Source organism: Chenopodium album, chromosome 23 (genome assembly GCF_948465745.1).
Source record: "Chenopodium album chromosome 23, dcCheAlbu1.1, whole genome shotgun sequence".
Taxonomy (NCBI): domain Eukaryota; kingdom Viridiplantae; phylum Streptophyta; class Magnoliopsida; order Caryophyllales; family Amaranthaceae; genus Chenopodium; species Chenopodium album.
This window is the reverse complement of record NC_137856.1, coordinates 14,416,678-14,432,328: the sequence shown is the minus strand read 5'-3', so window position 1 is coordinate 14,432,328 and position 15,651 is coordinate 14,416,678. Positions and strand designations below refer to the sequence as shown.

The 15,651-nt window shown below is 41.2% G+C and overlaps 1 non-coding gene across 1 annotated transcript; it reads right to left on the bottom strand.

Annotated features, from left to right (window-relative positions):
- Nucleotides 1–7,719: 7,719 nt before the first annotated feature.
- Nucleotides 7,720–7,825, bottom strand: LOC145609803 (small nucleolar RNA R71). Its single transcript, XR_014106094.1, has one exon. It is a non-coding gene; the product is annotated as a small nucleolar RNA R71 (small nucleolar RNA).
- Nucleotides 7,826–15,651: the final 7,826 nt, after the last annotated feature.

Genomic DNA, 15,651 nt, shown 5'->3' with positions numbered 1-15,651 from the left:
ATCTCTCTCTCTCTCTCTCTCTCTCTCTCTCTCTTCCTCCTCATAGATCTGCTTCTTCAATGGTGAATTTTCTTTTACTTCACTCTCCTTACCTCCATCTTCTCTCTCCTACAACCATTGTTGAAGCTCCCTTCATTTTCACCTCCAATTTCTGCTAACCCCTAAGTTTTTTGAAGTCGAATTGCCGCTGTCTTGTGTACAGTTCTACGCCGAACTCCACGAAATTTTCATTAGAGAGCTTCGCTAATGGTGTGTAGCCGTATTTGGTAATTTCCCCTTTTTTTGATTTTTGATTTGATTTAGTTCTTTTTTATTTTTTGAGCTTTTTCGATTTCATTTTAATTTTTTTTTAATTTTTTTTATTGTTTGGAGTTGATTAAATCTTGTTGTGAGTATGCAATTTTTCCATCATCTGGCAAATTGATACCAGAAATTCAAAGAAGTGCTGTAAATTAATTCTGGGTTTTTGCCAAATGTTGTGTTTTTATGAGTTTTAATTAATTTTTCTAGGTTCATAATTTTGAGTACCTTTGAAAATAAAAATTCATTTTTAAACATAGGTCATTTCTCCTTCTTCATTCAACCTCGCTCTCTCTCTCTTCAAGCTGTCATGGCTCCCTCAAAGAAGACGGTAAACCCTAATTTCTTATTCTTACTTCGAAATTCATGTTATTGTTTCCAGTTTAATTGATCTATTTTTGATTTCATGGATAAAAATTGAATCTTGAATGTTGGGTTGAATTGCAGAAGAAGACTCATGAGAGCATCAACAACAAATTGGCTCTTGTTATGAAGAGTGGAAAGTACACTCTTGGTTACAAGACTGTTCTCAAAACTCTCAGATCGTTCCAGCAAGCAGTCCTCACTTGTTCTATAATTGGAGCTTGGAGACGCAACATAATTGTCATCACAATCCACGCTAAACCCGACTTGGAGAAGAAGTATCAAAAGAATCAAGATTAATAAAAGGAAATGATTAAAAGGAGGCTGCTGAAATTAAGAGGGAGTTAAAAGAACGCCTCTATGATTAGAAGGGGCTGTTGAAATTATTTGTAATTCTAATCTTCCTTTTTTTTTTTTTTTTTTTTTTTTTTTTTTTTTTTAAGTGGTGTCATAATAAATTTTTTGTAACTTCTTTTGAAACATATAGTTGGCTTTTGTATGTATAATGTTTTGATATTTTCATCAGGGATGATAACCAATTTATAGTTAAAAATAAAAGGAAATAAGAAAAGAATTGGGGAATTTGTAACTAGTACCAAAGAGTGCCAGTTACAAATACCCCTAATTTTTAGCATGTTTTGAACATTATTCATAACGGGCAACATAAAAGTCCGTTACGAATAATAGGTTATTCGTAACGGGCAACTTAAATGTCCGTTACGAATAATAGGTTATTCGTAACGGACATTTAAGTTGCCCGTTACGAATAACAAAGGCCATCCGTAACGGCTGCATACGTAACGACCGCTGCCCGTTACGGATAGGCAGTTTTTGCCCGTTACGGATGGCCTTTTTTCCACTAGTGACAGTCTTGGGCCGCGCGCTGTGGGCTTCACGGCCAATTGATTACATTCCTTAGCCATTTTCTAACTTCCTTGAATTGTTCCGATCTTACCGTCCGACCTTTCAAACTTCAACAACATTAAGTGGGGCACAATGACCGCCTTGGCTGCATTCAGAGTAGGACGGCCAAGAATGACATTGTACCCTGTCAACTCTTTGACAACTAGGAAGCGGACGACCATATCTCTCCCTTCTCCCTTCTGCCCGAAACGGATGGGAAGGTCTATCCGTCCGACTGGATGAATGACATTCCCCCAAATCCTACCAAAGGGTGGGTAATGTCCTGGAGAGCATCCTCTGGGAAGCTTAAATTCCTTAGGGCGGACAGGCTGATGATGTCGGCCGAACTGCCCGTATCAATCAATATTCGTCCCACCTTCAAATTCGCTATCTTCATGACAAAGACCATGGGATCATTATGCAAGGCCCTGACCTCCCACGGTCAACCTCACTGATGATCACTTCAGGAAAAGGCTCGGCCTTAACGGCATCCGTTTGCATCACGTTGGACAGATTTCGAGCGTCCCGCTTGATCCCTTTCATGGTAGGGCCGCCTGAAGCAAAGCCTCCTGATATCACGGCCACAAAACCTGAATCAGTGCTGTTCCCATCATCTTCTTTGTCATTTTTCTTATCGCTCTATTGCTTTTGCTCGGACGTATTGTCTGTCCGTTTGTAGGTGAACTTAGACTTCATCACATAAGGTTTCAAAAGACCCTTGTCGGACAACTTATCCAACAACCTCTTCAGATTGATGCAATCATTTGTGTCATGACCTACATCCTTGTGGTAATGACAATACTTATTTTTGTTTCTGTACTGGGCCGAGCCTCTCAAAGGCTGAGGCTTCTCAAACTCAAACTTGTCTTTTATCTCCATCAAAATGGAGTAGCCATCCTTATTAAACTCATACCGAGGCTCGTACGTCTTGCTTTTCTTTGACTTGGGTTGCTTGTCATCAGCTACCAAGATTTCTTTTCTTTTGTTTCCTTCTTTCTTTCGGCCGACCGAGTCTTGCTGAGAAGATTGCTTCTTCTCAGCCCCCTTGGTCGGCTGTTCTGATTTGGTGAGCGAACAAAAGTTCGCGGCCTCAATGTAGGCTTCGGCTCGACCGAATCTTTTTTCTTACCAAATCAAACTTGAAACCGTTATGCCTTAATCCCCGGAGAAATTCTAAGTATGCCATTTCATCCGGGAGATTATGAATTTGAGCTTTTTCTTGGTTAAATCTTTGGACGTACGAACGTAGTCCTTCATTCTTTCCTTGGACTATTGTTGCCAAATTGAGAGTTGTCTTCCTTGGTGGGATGTTGTAAGAGAAATTTCCTACAAACAACAAACCGAGGGTAGTAAAGCAATTTATGCATCCGGCCGGAAGGCTATTAAACCAATCCTGAGCCACTATCTTAAGGGTGGCCGGGAAGCATCTGCACCAGGTAGCGTGATTTAAACTTTGCAAGTACATCAGATTCTTGTACGAGGTAATATGTTCCTCTGGGTTGCCCGTACCATCATAGGCACCCACTAGTACACTCTTCACTTTTGCTGGTTGAGGGGACGTTAGTATGTCTTGTGAAAACGGAGGCGGCTTATCTCCTAAATTCAACAGGCGCATTTGCCTGTCAATGGGCTGAGGCTGCGGGACGTTCCAGCCAGGTAGGGAGCCTGGCCGAACGCCTGACCATACGGCCCATACTGCCCAAAGACTTGGGAAGTTGGCTGTATCAACCCATTGAGAACTTGAGGGGGCTGATATTGTGATGGCTGAACTGGAATGGGAGTAATAGTGTGAGCGGCTTGGCTTATGCTGGAGACGGCCGTGTTGGTGTATTGAGAGAAAGATTGGTTGGAGACTTCATCCGGCATGGTTGGGGTAGAGGCCGTGTCAGAATATGCGGCCCTCTCCCTTTGTTTGTGCCGAATGTAATCCCTTGCGGCCTTGAAACGCTGTGACGGCTTAGTCTCCACTCTTTTTGGCTGTCTGCCCCTCCCCCCAGCCGACTGTGTTTTTGCCAACAGACTAGAGAGATTGGTCCGTGGGACTCGGGGAGACCTTCCATGCGGACGACGGAATGGAGTATTACCAGCATCAGTTGCATTGGTCTTGTTGTGTGTTTTCTTGGAAGTACCTCCTCTCCCCTTTGGTTGTTTTGAGGCCAACTCTTGGCGAAGCTTAGTCAGCTCGGCCATTAGGGTAGCTGGGGTAAAAGAAGGTTGCTCGGCCTCTTGAAATGAGGCAGTCACAGAATTGCTAGAATGTATGGTTGTATGTAAGTCTTCTACATATCCGTCCTCGCTTGGACGAGGACCAGTATTAGGTGTCTGACCATCTATTGCCATAACGGACGAGTATCCCCATAGACGGCGCCAAATGTTTTGGGGTTTTTTGTTATCTCCTCGGATGCTGGTCACGCTCTGCTGGCAACGAGACTCGGACACCTGCAAAACAACGAATATTCCGTTTATCGGAATATTCGCCTCCGACGATCAAGTTAGAGATCGGTAATCGGAAAAACTAGAGAGAGAAGGTAGAGAGAAGTTGGAGCTCTTTAATGCTCTTTTTAATGTTATGTCACAATCCACCCCTCCCATCATAAATGATTGGGGTATTTATAGGGGTGGGAACATGTGCCCCTCTAGGGTTTGTACCCTAGAATTCCGTGACGTGATTGGCTGCGCAATCAGGGGTCGCCACGTGTCATAAAGGGGCGCCGTTTTGCGGCTTTCAAGGGTTTTCCTCGGGATTTGGGCCTGATGTAATAAAGGCCTTTTCTCTTTCTGATGTTTTATTGTATACTTGGGACAGCTGACACGTGTCACCCTATCAGGAGGACACGTGTCGCCCTCTCATAGGGACACGTGTCGCGTTCTTATTGGGCCACGTGTCGCTATGAGATTGGGCCACGTACTTGGGGTATTTTTACCCTAAACATTTGTTATACTTTAAGGTTTTATTAATTGCGAGTGGTTCTTGGGTTGGGGTTGTTTCTGCGGTGAGTTGGACTCACCAAACCCCAACAGTGGTGACACGTGGCCTAATCAATGGGCAATACATATCACCGTAGGAAGTTGACATGTACAAAGAACAAAGGAGCACCTGATTTTGAGAGAGTGACAAAAGGCCTCCTTATATCAGGAGGCCCAAGATCCTATAGTGCCGCAAAACGACACCCCAAAGGAGACGTGCTCTATTCTGATTGCGCGGCCAATCAGAGCACTAAATCCTAGGTCACTTACCCTAAGGGGCACAAATTTCCACCCCTATTAATACCCCAATCATTGATGATGGGAGGGATGGATTGTGACATAACATTCAATAGAGCACTAAAAGCTCCAACTTCTCTATACTTTCTCTCTCTACATTTATTCCATTTCCAGTCACTAACTTGATCGTCGGAGGCGGACCTCCGACCATCAGAGATTTGTGTTTTTACAGGTGTCTGAATCTCATCGCCGACAGAGCGTGACTAGTATCCCAAGGGATTCCAAATAACCCCGAAACATTTGGCGCTGTCTGTGGGGTACTCATCCGTTATGACAATAGATGGTCAGATACCAGGTGCTGGCCTTGGCCCCTACCAGGATGGCCATGTTGAAGATATAGTCACAACGATTCATCCTAGCAACCCTCTGACCGCTTCATTCCATGAGGCAGAGGATCGTCCGTTTACCATTGGTTCACTCTTGCTCGCTTTGAACAAGCTCCGAAAGGAGATGGAGGGTAAGAGGCCGTCTTCTTCTAGGAAACCGCCAAGAAGAAAAGGAGAGGGCCAACAAAAGAAAACCAAGAGTAAAACGACTAATGCTGAAGACGCTGGAAATACCCCATACCGCCGGCACGATCGTTCACCAAGGGTGTGATAAGTGTCATTTATGGCACTCATTTGGCTTCTTTTAGGGTGAATTTCATGCTATTTTATAGCTCTTTTCTTTAGTTTTCCTTAGTTTTGTCTTTACTTCTTTAGTTTGTGCTTTCCTTAGTTAGTTTTCTTTCTTTGTGCATTTCTTTGTCTATTTGGTCTTTTTCCCTTTTATTTGCTTGTTTTCGTTTATTTTCAGGTTATGATCGTGATTCCAAGGATTCCAGAGCCTTCCTCTCATATTTCTTATCAATTTGGATGCCTCATGTTCGTCTTTTGGAGCTTAAGTTTGAAGGAACGCAAGGAGCAAGTTCATGAGATCGGTGCACGCATGTGGTGGGGGCTTCATCTTTGGCATGAACCCACCAAAATAGCCATTTCAAGACTGCCTACCTTAGTGTTCATCATCATCACCAAGACGAGCGCACGAGGATGAGCTAGGACGAAGAAGTGGGGGGCTACCCTACAGCCAGGTGCGAGCGCGCATGAAGGTGGTCTGGCCGCGCACCTAGGTGGCGCGGGCGCGCCCCCCTGGGTCCCTATTCTATACCCATTTTCCCGCGGTTGCGCCTCTTCCTTGATGCGACCGCACCTTCCGGGGTTTCTTTTGGGACGATGTAACTAACTCTTCTTTTGTATCTTTCCTATATGTAGTCTTTCTTTCTATTTTTAGAACACACATTATTTTTAGATCATATTTTTAGAGAGAGAAACTCTAGGTTTTTAGTGAGAGAAGTTCATGGTGTATTGTTGATGATTGAAGATTTCTACATTCCCTTTGATTTTTGATCAAGTTTGTAAGGATTCCTTTTCTTTTATTCAATCTATAGTTTTGATCTTTAGTTTGATTTCATTTGCTTTATTGATTGTTCAAGTTTGATTGAAGTTTGATTGATTTGTGTTTGATTTTAGCTTGTTTGATTTGATCATGATGAATTTGTTGATTTGTGTTGTTTTGATCTTAATTTCAATGGCTAGTGAGTAGATTACTTGCTAGGGTAATGGTGAAACATTTATGAGTAATGGATTAATGCTAATTGGGGAAACTTGATAGAGTTGATAATGTGATTAAATTTGATTGATGATCATGTGCATGTGTGTAATTGATTAAAGAATGGCCAACTTTTATTGTTGCACTAGATTGCATTGTTAATTCACATTGATACGGACCATTGATTTGTGGCTTGCATTTAACGATTGAGGTGTCTTGTGATGTTTCCTAGCTAGAGTTTATCAAAGTTGACGCTAGTTAGACCTCTAGGAAAGTAGCTTGATATGCTCTTTTGGTTGCATGATTGATCTTCCCTACATTGCTTGACTTAGTCAATTTGACCTCCCAATTAGTTGAATCCGTTATGATTACATGTCGATCCTAGCCCTAGTGATTTATACATTTGATTTCATCTCGTTTATTAGTCGTTTGTGTCCTAGTATTCACACCCTATTGCTATATTTCGGAATAGCTTGACCTTTGACAATAGATAGTCTCCCACCATTCCTTTGGGTTCGACCCTCAACTTACCATTATACTTGTGTAGGGGTGTGTTAAGTGTTTACAAATTTTGTTTGGCCTTGTGTAGGGGTTAGCTTCAACGACCTAGCTTCGACCCACGTCAAAATGGCGCCGTTGCCGGGGAATGGTGTTGTGATTGTGTATTGTTGTTGAGTCTATTCCATCTGATTCAAAAACACAAAAAGATTTTTCTTCTTTCTTTTAGGCTACACTTGTAGCCGCGTTACTAACAATTTCTTTTGAGTTTTTGCATGCATAGTAGAACTCGAGATATGCCCTTAATTCCCTTGGATCCGGAAATTGAAAGAACTCTTTCACGAAGATGGATAGCCAACCGATCTTTGAGCCTAAGTTCCTCAAGTAAAGAAGAGTTTGAGGAAGAAGAAGAGCAAGGCATGGGAGAGAATCCAAGAATAGCTTTGAAGGAGTTGGGAATTCCCGGTGCTTATAGGTTTGAGAGCGGCATTGCTCCACGTACAACACCGGTGAACGATTTTGAAATAAGACCGGCCATGATTACTTTGATAGAACGGAGGCAATTTAGTGGAGCCAAGAGTGAGAGCCCGTTGAATCACCTAAAGGAATTTGAGAAGTATTGTAATACTATTAAGGTGAACGACATTTCTCAAGAGTTCATTCGGCTAAAGTTGTTTCTCTTTTCTCTTATTGGTCGTGCCTTAGAGTGGTTGGATAAGGAGGTTAAGCCCAATTCACTTAGGACGTGGGATGAAGTCACAAAAGCTTTCTTGTCTCTCTTTTACCCACAAAAGAAGACGGCGGAGGCTAGGGCATTGATCCAAGGATTCAAATAAAGGCCTAATGAGAATCTCTATGAAGCATGGGAGAGGTACAAGGAGTACCAAAGAGAGTGTCCACATCATGGAATTCCTACCTATCAAGTGATACAAATTTTCTATGGAGGTTTGAGTGCTCAAGGCAAGTCATGCCTAGATAGAGGAGCCGGTGGTCCTATAATAAATAGGACGGAAGAAGAGGTACTTGACATAATTGAGGATGTGGTGAGATACTATAGAGATTGGCTAGAAGGAGAGAGAGAGTCTACGAGCAAGAGTGGCTCAACGGTTTTGTTCGGTGGATTATCTCAACGCGATTAACAACTTGTCATCCCAAATTTCAAATCTAGGGAAGGAAATGACATCGATCAAAGCAAAGCTTGAGAATGTTTCTACGAATTCATTTAGTCTTCCCTCCCAATCCAAAGGGAGAGGTACACTTTCTAACTCTTCTCCTTCTACTTCCAATAACATGCCAAGTGGTTGTCTATTTTGTGATTCTTGTGGATCTTATGATCATGATTCTTCCATGTGTTCACAAACTTTTGTTGATGGATGTGATGATATTGAAAATAATGAATGTGAACATGTGAACTTTGTGTCTAATGCCATTGGTGGTCAAAGGTTTGATGGACCTAAGAATTTGGCAATACAAATTCTCACCCTCAAGGTGGTTTCGATAACTACAACAATGGAGGCTGTAGGAACCAAGGAAACCAAGGTTTCTGAAACTAACAACTAAGGTTATAGTAATCAAAACCCAAGCCATGGGTATGGAAACCAAGGTCAATCTCAAGGATTTGGTAGCCATTACCATATTGATGGCAATAGTCAAGGCCGAGGGAATTGGAGCAACAACCAAAGTCGGGGAAGTTTTCAAAACAACAACCAAATGGGAGCCCCTCCCGGTTTTGCTCCAAAGCCCCAAGCCAATGGTGAAAATTCTTATTCCCAACCATCATCATTTAAGACAAATTTGGAAGAATTGATTGATAACCAAACCAAGATCATAAACACCTATATGGCGGTGAGTGACAAGAAATTTAATGAGATGATGACTCATAACAAAATGCTTGAGACACAAATAACCCAACTTGCCAACACTCTTAAGGATTGTGCTAGTCCATCCTCTTTTCCTTCTCAAGGAGTGGAACCTAATAAACCCGTGTATTCCGTCACCACTAGGAGTGGGAGAGTTCTTGATGAGAGTGTTTCAAGGTCCATTGAGGAGGATGAGGTGAGGAGTGTTTTGAGAGAGAAAGATAAGAAGGGTATGTCCAAGAGTGTTAGTTATGAGGAGGTGCAAGAGAAAAAGAAGAATGTCGAGAAAGAGCGTGAGGAAATGAGAATACCCGATTTACCATATCCACAAAAGTTCTTGAGGCATAAAATGGATGAGCAATTTGGGAAATTTCTTGAGATGCTCAAGGAAGTCCACCTTTCTATTCCCTTCACCGATGCGATCACCCAAATGCCTAGGTACTCTAAGTTCCTCAAGGAGATTTTGGATGGGAAGAGAGAGTGCAATGAGGTTGACTCGGTTGAAGTTGGAAAATGCTTTAGTGCCCTCGTTCATAAGGAGTTGCCCGAAAAGATGGAGGATCCGGGAAATTTCTCTATTCCATTTAAGATCAAGGAAATGATGTTTGAAAATGCTCTTTGCGATCACTACTAGAAAACTACTGTTTTCCGACGGAAAAAATCCCTCGGAAACACCCTGTTTTCCGTCGGAAAACGTGTTTCCGTCGGAAAACGTGTTTCCGACGGAATCTCGTCGGAAACTGTCGTCGGAAAACCTTTTGTAGGAAAATAGACATTTTCAGACGGAATTTCCGTCGGAAACACTTTTCCGACGGAAATTCCGTCGGAATTCATGCGTCGGACGAAAGTTATTGGCCCAAAAAAAATCCGTCGTAAATTTTCGACGGAATAGTACTCCGTCGTACATTTCCGACGGAATTCCGTCGGAAAATGTTTCAGCCAAGATTAAAAAAAACACGCCGCACCACCCCTGGCACGGCGTGTCACCACCTTAACCCCCACCAGACCACCACCGCCACATCATCCACTACCATCCCCTAACCCAAACCACACCACCACCGCCACTAACCCTAAGCCCAGATCTAGACTATCCCCACCCTTACCCGAACCACAAAACCACTCACCCTAGCCCGAACCACACAACCAATCACCCTAGCCCAAACCACACCACCAATCAACCTAGCCCGAAGACCAGCCACCACCAATCACCCTAACCCGAACAACACCACCACTCTCCCCAAACTCCTGACCAGATCTGCACCCATCGAAACTCCTAACCCAGATCTGTACCCACCGAAAGCCATCGGAAACAACTCTAAAATCCAAAAAGTTCCAAACAAAAAAACTCAGAAAAAATCGAAAAATAAAAACATACCTGAAATTGAAATTTGCTTCAAATTTCACCACGGAATCGGTTTAACAAGGCCAAATTCGGCCATAAAAAGTCTAGATCTAAGCTTTTAATGGTCGAATTTGGCCCAAAAAACCTTTAAAATATGCAAAACAAAACCTTAAATGGTCGAATTCGTCGGCTTTTGTTGGTGTGGTTGGGTTACTAGTCGTTTAGTCAGCCGTGGAAGAAAAACATCACATGATAATCTCGAGTCCTTGATAGAAAAATGGAAAAGGAAAGGGGAAAGAAGAGAGAAGAAAACAAAAGATAGAGGAGGAGGAAGAAGGAGAAACAGTGAGAATAAGGGGAAACAAGAAGGGCGGAGAACAAGAGAGGATGAGGGAGAAGGAGAACGGGAAGAATGAGGGGAGGAGAGAGAAAGAGAGGAAAGAGAAATGAAGGGTAAGGGCGGCTGAGAAAATTTATTAGGGTTAGAAAATTCTTTTAATTTTAAAAATCAAAATTCCGTCGGAAACACATTTTATTCCGTCGAAAATCTTCCGACGGACTTAATTTCGTCGGAAATCACTTAATTTCGACGGATTAATCCGTAGGAAATTTCCTACGGAATAAAATCTGCCGTAAATTAAGTATTTTTAGACGGATTTAAATTCCGTCGGAAATTTTCGACGGATTTACGACTGAATTTCCAAATTCGTCGGAAATTTCCTACAGAAATTAAATTCGTCGGAAAAATAGTAATTTTCGACAGATTTTCATGTCCGTCGGAAATGATCCGTCGGAATTTGACCTTTTTCTTGCAGTGGATTTTGGTGCTAGTGTAAGTATCATGCCTTATTCGGTTTTCAAGAAACTCAAGCTAGGTGAGCTCCTTCCATCCAATATAACCCTTCAATTGGCCGATCGATCTATTAAGTTTCCAAAGGAAAGAGTTGAGGATGTTCCTCTTTAGATAGGAGAGTTCACTATTCCCGTTGATTTCATTGTGCTTGAAATTGAGGAAGATGACCATATCCCTATCATTCTAGGAAGACCTTTCTTAGCCACTTTGGGAGCTTTGATAGATGTGAAAGGAGGCCGTATTACTTTAAGAGTTGGTAAGAAAGAGGAAAGTTTTAAGTTGAAACCAATGCATGAGTTTTTGTCTCTTGTGCAAGGAATTATGTGTGCTAATTCCCCTCGTTCTATTGATAATGTGTGCATGATTGATTCTTCAAGTAACGATGTTCTTGAGAATTATGATGATGTTCTTTCAAGTTTTGATAGCAAGAAGGTTAGTGAGAGAAAATGATGATTCCCAAGCTTGTGGACGAGAAGGAAGTTGAAATTCCTCATTGGTTTGAGCTCTATCCTCAAGATGAAGGGGATGTTTCCATGAGTATTGACGGTGAGGAACCATCTACAATGAGCAACAAGGAAAAGAAGAAAGCTTGTGATTCTAAGAAGAAGAGAAAGCGAAAGAAGTTAAGGAAAGAAAAATTTGCAATTGAGAAGTCTTTGAAGGAATTTTCACTAAGCAATAATAAGAGGTTGTTCGAAGTTGAAGAGGAATTTGCTCTTTCCGCTACCTTGAAGAAGGTGGTGTTCTTTGACCCTCCATGATTTGGAGGAAGGGTTGAGCTTAGGACCATAAGCAAGCGCTTCCTGGGAGGCAACCCGGAGATTTCTAACTTTTCTTTTTGATTTTGAATTTTTCTTATTTTTCCTTCTTTTAGTTTCTTTTCTTTCACATTTCTACTTGATTGGATTTGTAGGTTGCATTTTTGGGATTGGATTTCATCAAGTGAGCATGAAGAATGAGAAGGTGTATTGCGGTTTTTGATGTGAATATACTCGATTTCATCGAGATTTGAGGTAAAAGGGGTAAGAATTTTAGTGAGGTAAGTTAGGAAATTTTGTGCTTTAAAGTTTATGGAAATTTGTTTTTGGTGGGTTCATGTGGTGCTACCATTATTTTGGGATTTTGAACCCACTAAAATCTTGATTTGAATATGCCACTTTCAGTGGGTTCAAGAGCCCAAATGTCGATCTTGATCGATAAACCCACCGATGAACGCACCAAAAATAAAAAAGAAGAGGAATCGGGTTTGGCTAGGCTAGGTGCGGGCACGCACGCAACAGGTGCGGCCGCGCACCAGGCCGACCCTTCCCCTTTTATTTTCCTTTCCTCCTTCCTTCTTTCATTTCTCCTTCCTTCCTCCTTCACATTCGAGCACCATCACCCTCAACCCTCAAAGGCCGCACCTCCTCCTTTTCATACTCATCAAATTTCATCACTTTCCACTCAATTTTTCACTCCAAATTCACCAAAATCATCTACATTTTCATCCAAATAATCAAAAACATACTTCTTTCACCAAATTAAACCCTCAATCTCTCTCCCCCATACTTGGGTAAAATTTGGGGCTTTTCGATTTGGTGGAATTTGGTGGCTAAAAGTGGTTTAATCTCGCTCCATATATCGTATAATCATCTTCCCTAGCTTTAATTTGCTTAATTATATCATATATTTGCATGTATTGAAATTTTCATGAACATGAATAGTAGTAGTATGGTTTTTGTTGATTTTGATGATTGATATTGGTTTTGGATGATTAATTGAGTTGTTTGTTGCTTGATTTTACCTTACATTGTGTTGTTTGTTGATTTTGTAGAAATTGTGAGCAAGTTGGTTGAATAATTTGGAATTTGATTTTTGGTAGTTTGGGTAGTAAGGTGTATTTGTGGAATTGGTTAGTTCTACTTTTGATTTTGGTTGTGTGAGAAGGAATTATTGATTGTTTGGTGATTGTTTGGCAATTTGGATTGGATTGGTGATTGGTGGAAGTTGAAATTCTTGGTTGGTGAAATTTGTGGATTGGTGTTGGAAAATTTGTGATTGGTTTTTGATGGGAGGAGGAATGGTAGGTCGTTGGGCTACCTCCCCACCCAATCAAACAATATTTATAACTCAACAAACCCCTATGGAAGTGTGTAGTGGTAAGTCGAGGTCGAACCCAAAGGAATGCAGGTTGAATGTATATTGCCTAGTGTCAAGCTACTCCGAAGTCAAGTGAGGGGTGTATGGTAGGAACTAAGACTAAGCTAAGCAATGCAATAAACTTGTACTAAATCAAATGTAAAGGCACTAGGGGAATGGATCCACATGCATCGACAATGAAGTTCAATCAATTTGGGAAGTCAACCAATCAAGTCAAACAATGTGAGGGAAAACCGAAATTGCAACCAAAAGAGCACATCATGCTATTCTCCTAGAGGTCTAATTAGCGCCAACAACATCAAACACTAGCTAGGAAACATCACAAGATATCTCAATCGAGTAAATGTAAGCCAAAAATCAATGGTCCGTATCAATGTGAACTCACAATGCAATCTAGTGTGAATAACAAGGGTGATCAAGCCTAATCAAACACACACATGCACAAAATCAATCAACCAATTTAATCACATTATTAACTCAATCAATTTCCCCAAATTAATCTCAATTCATCATCAATACATGCTTCACCACTACCCTAGCAATAAAACTACTCACAATCCATGAAAAACATCAAGATCAACGCTAAACTAATCATCATACCCAAATTCATCAATTGAAATCAACAAATTCAATCCAAATCAATCAAACTATAAATCAACCAAATCAAACAACAATACTAATAAAATCAAACATTAAATTGCATTAAAGAGTAAAGAATCCTTACAAACTTGATAGAAATCAAATCAAATGTAGCAATCTTCAATCATCAATCATCAAACCCACATTTTCTCTCTCTAAAAAGCTAAGAACTAGTGTTTTTCTCTCTCTAAGATCTAATCTAATCTAATTCTAACTAATGAAGATCTCCTTCTCCCCCTAAAAATGGAAAGAAATAACTATATATACAAAGGGGAAGTTAGGATTGACGTCCAAAAATAGACCCACGCCGGTGCGGGCGCTCAGAGGAGAGAGAGAAGCGCGCAAGGGACACACCCAGAAAGGTGCGCCCGCACGCACCTGGTGTGCGGCCGCACTCGACATATGTGCGGCCGCACACTCCCTGAGTGCGCCCGCACCAAACTGGGCAGCCTCCTTCCTTCTCTTCGTCCTAGCTCATGAGGTGCGGACACCTTTGATGATGGTGATGGAGGACAAGGTAGGCAGCAACTTTCTTGGAATTCTTGAAGAATATAAGCCATGAAAAGAGCATAACCAAGGCCTTGAAGCTTGCTCCTCGGATCCCCCTTGACTTGAAACTCTTTGCACAAGCATAAGGCATCAAAATCGATGAAAAACCAAGGAAAGGAAGCTCGGGAATTCTTGGACAATCGATCATAACCTACAAATAAGAGAGAAAAAGCAAATAAAAGGGAAAAACAACAAATAAACTAGAAAATGCACAAAATAGAGAAACTAACTACAAAAAGCATAAAATGAAGAAAATAAGAATAAAACTAAGGAAAACTAAAGAAAAGAGTAATAAAATGAAATGGAATTCATCCAAAAAGAGATCAAATGAGTGCCATAAATGTCACTCATCGAATTCCCCCAAGCTAAACTTTTGTTCGTCATCGAGCAAAACAAAGCAAGAAAGATCAAGGATGAAAAATTTATTGAAAATGAAAAAGAAAGACTCAAGATAAGAACATACACTAAGACTCATTGTCGTAGGAATCACGATTGCTTTTAGCTACAACAAGCCCTTTAAACCCCAAAGTTGCCTATGAGCACGAGTGAGGTCTCGTAAGGGTATCCTAAGAGTTTGACCCATAACTCTCCACCAAACATCAATGAGGCAAAACCATGAAAACAAAAGAAAAGAAAATGAAAACAAACCTTTGCGAAATGAACTCACATAAAGACTATAATGCAAATGAATGAAAATCTTTCTCAAGTAGTTAAGGTATGCACTTTTCAAGATATCTAAGGTTGATTGAAACATAGGGTATGCTAGGCATAGGAACTAGACATCACAATCCACGTTCATCCCAAACAATCTTACCGCGTTCTCCCCACTAGTCTCAAATCTCCCCTTAGTGAGTATCCCAATGATTCCTCGAAGGAACCCGAAAAAGAATTTTATTTAGGCTACTCGACAATCTCGACTATGCATCCCCTTTATTTAGGCAATGACCCATGATGCCCTCCCCCGAATAGTGACTCAACTATCTAGGTCGAAAGGTCTTTCCCAAAGGTTGTAACGTAAGGCAATAAGGGTGAAGGTAGGCTAAAAATTTGAAATTTGGTGGTTTTCCTAAAAGTGAAGCAAAGAGGGCGCCTTTCTTTGGAAACACAATCAAGTAAACACCAATCCAAACAGAAATACTCACACCCCCAAGCTTATTCAAAGCTATAGATCACAAAGATATACACAAAGCGTATGCGCTTCTCCCCCAAGCTAAAATGGAGCATTGTCCTCAATGCTTAGAAGGAGAAAGGAATAAATCAAAATATTTTTGAATTTTCACTTTTTCAATGTTTGTTTTCAATTTACTAGAAATTGCAATGTCCTTGCCTTTTACTTAAATCGGACGGCTCTTTCT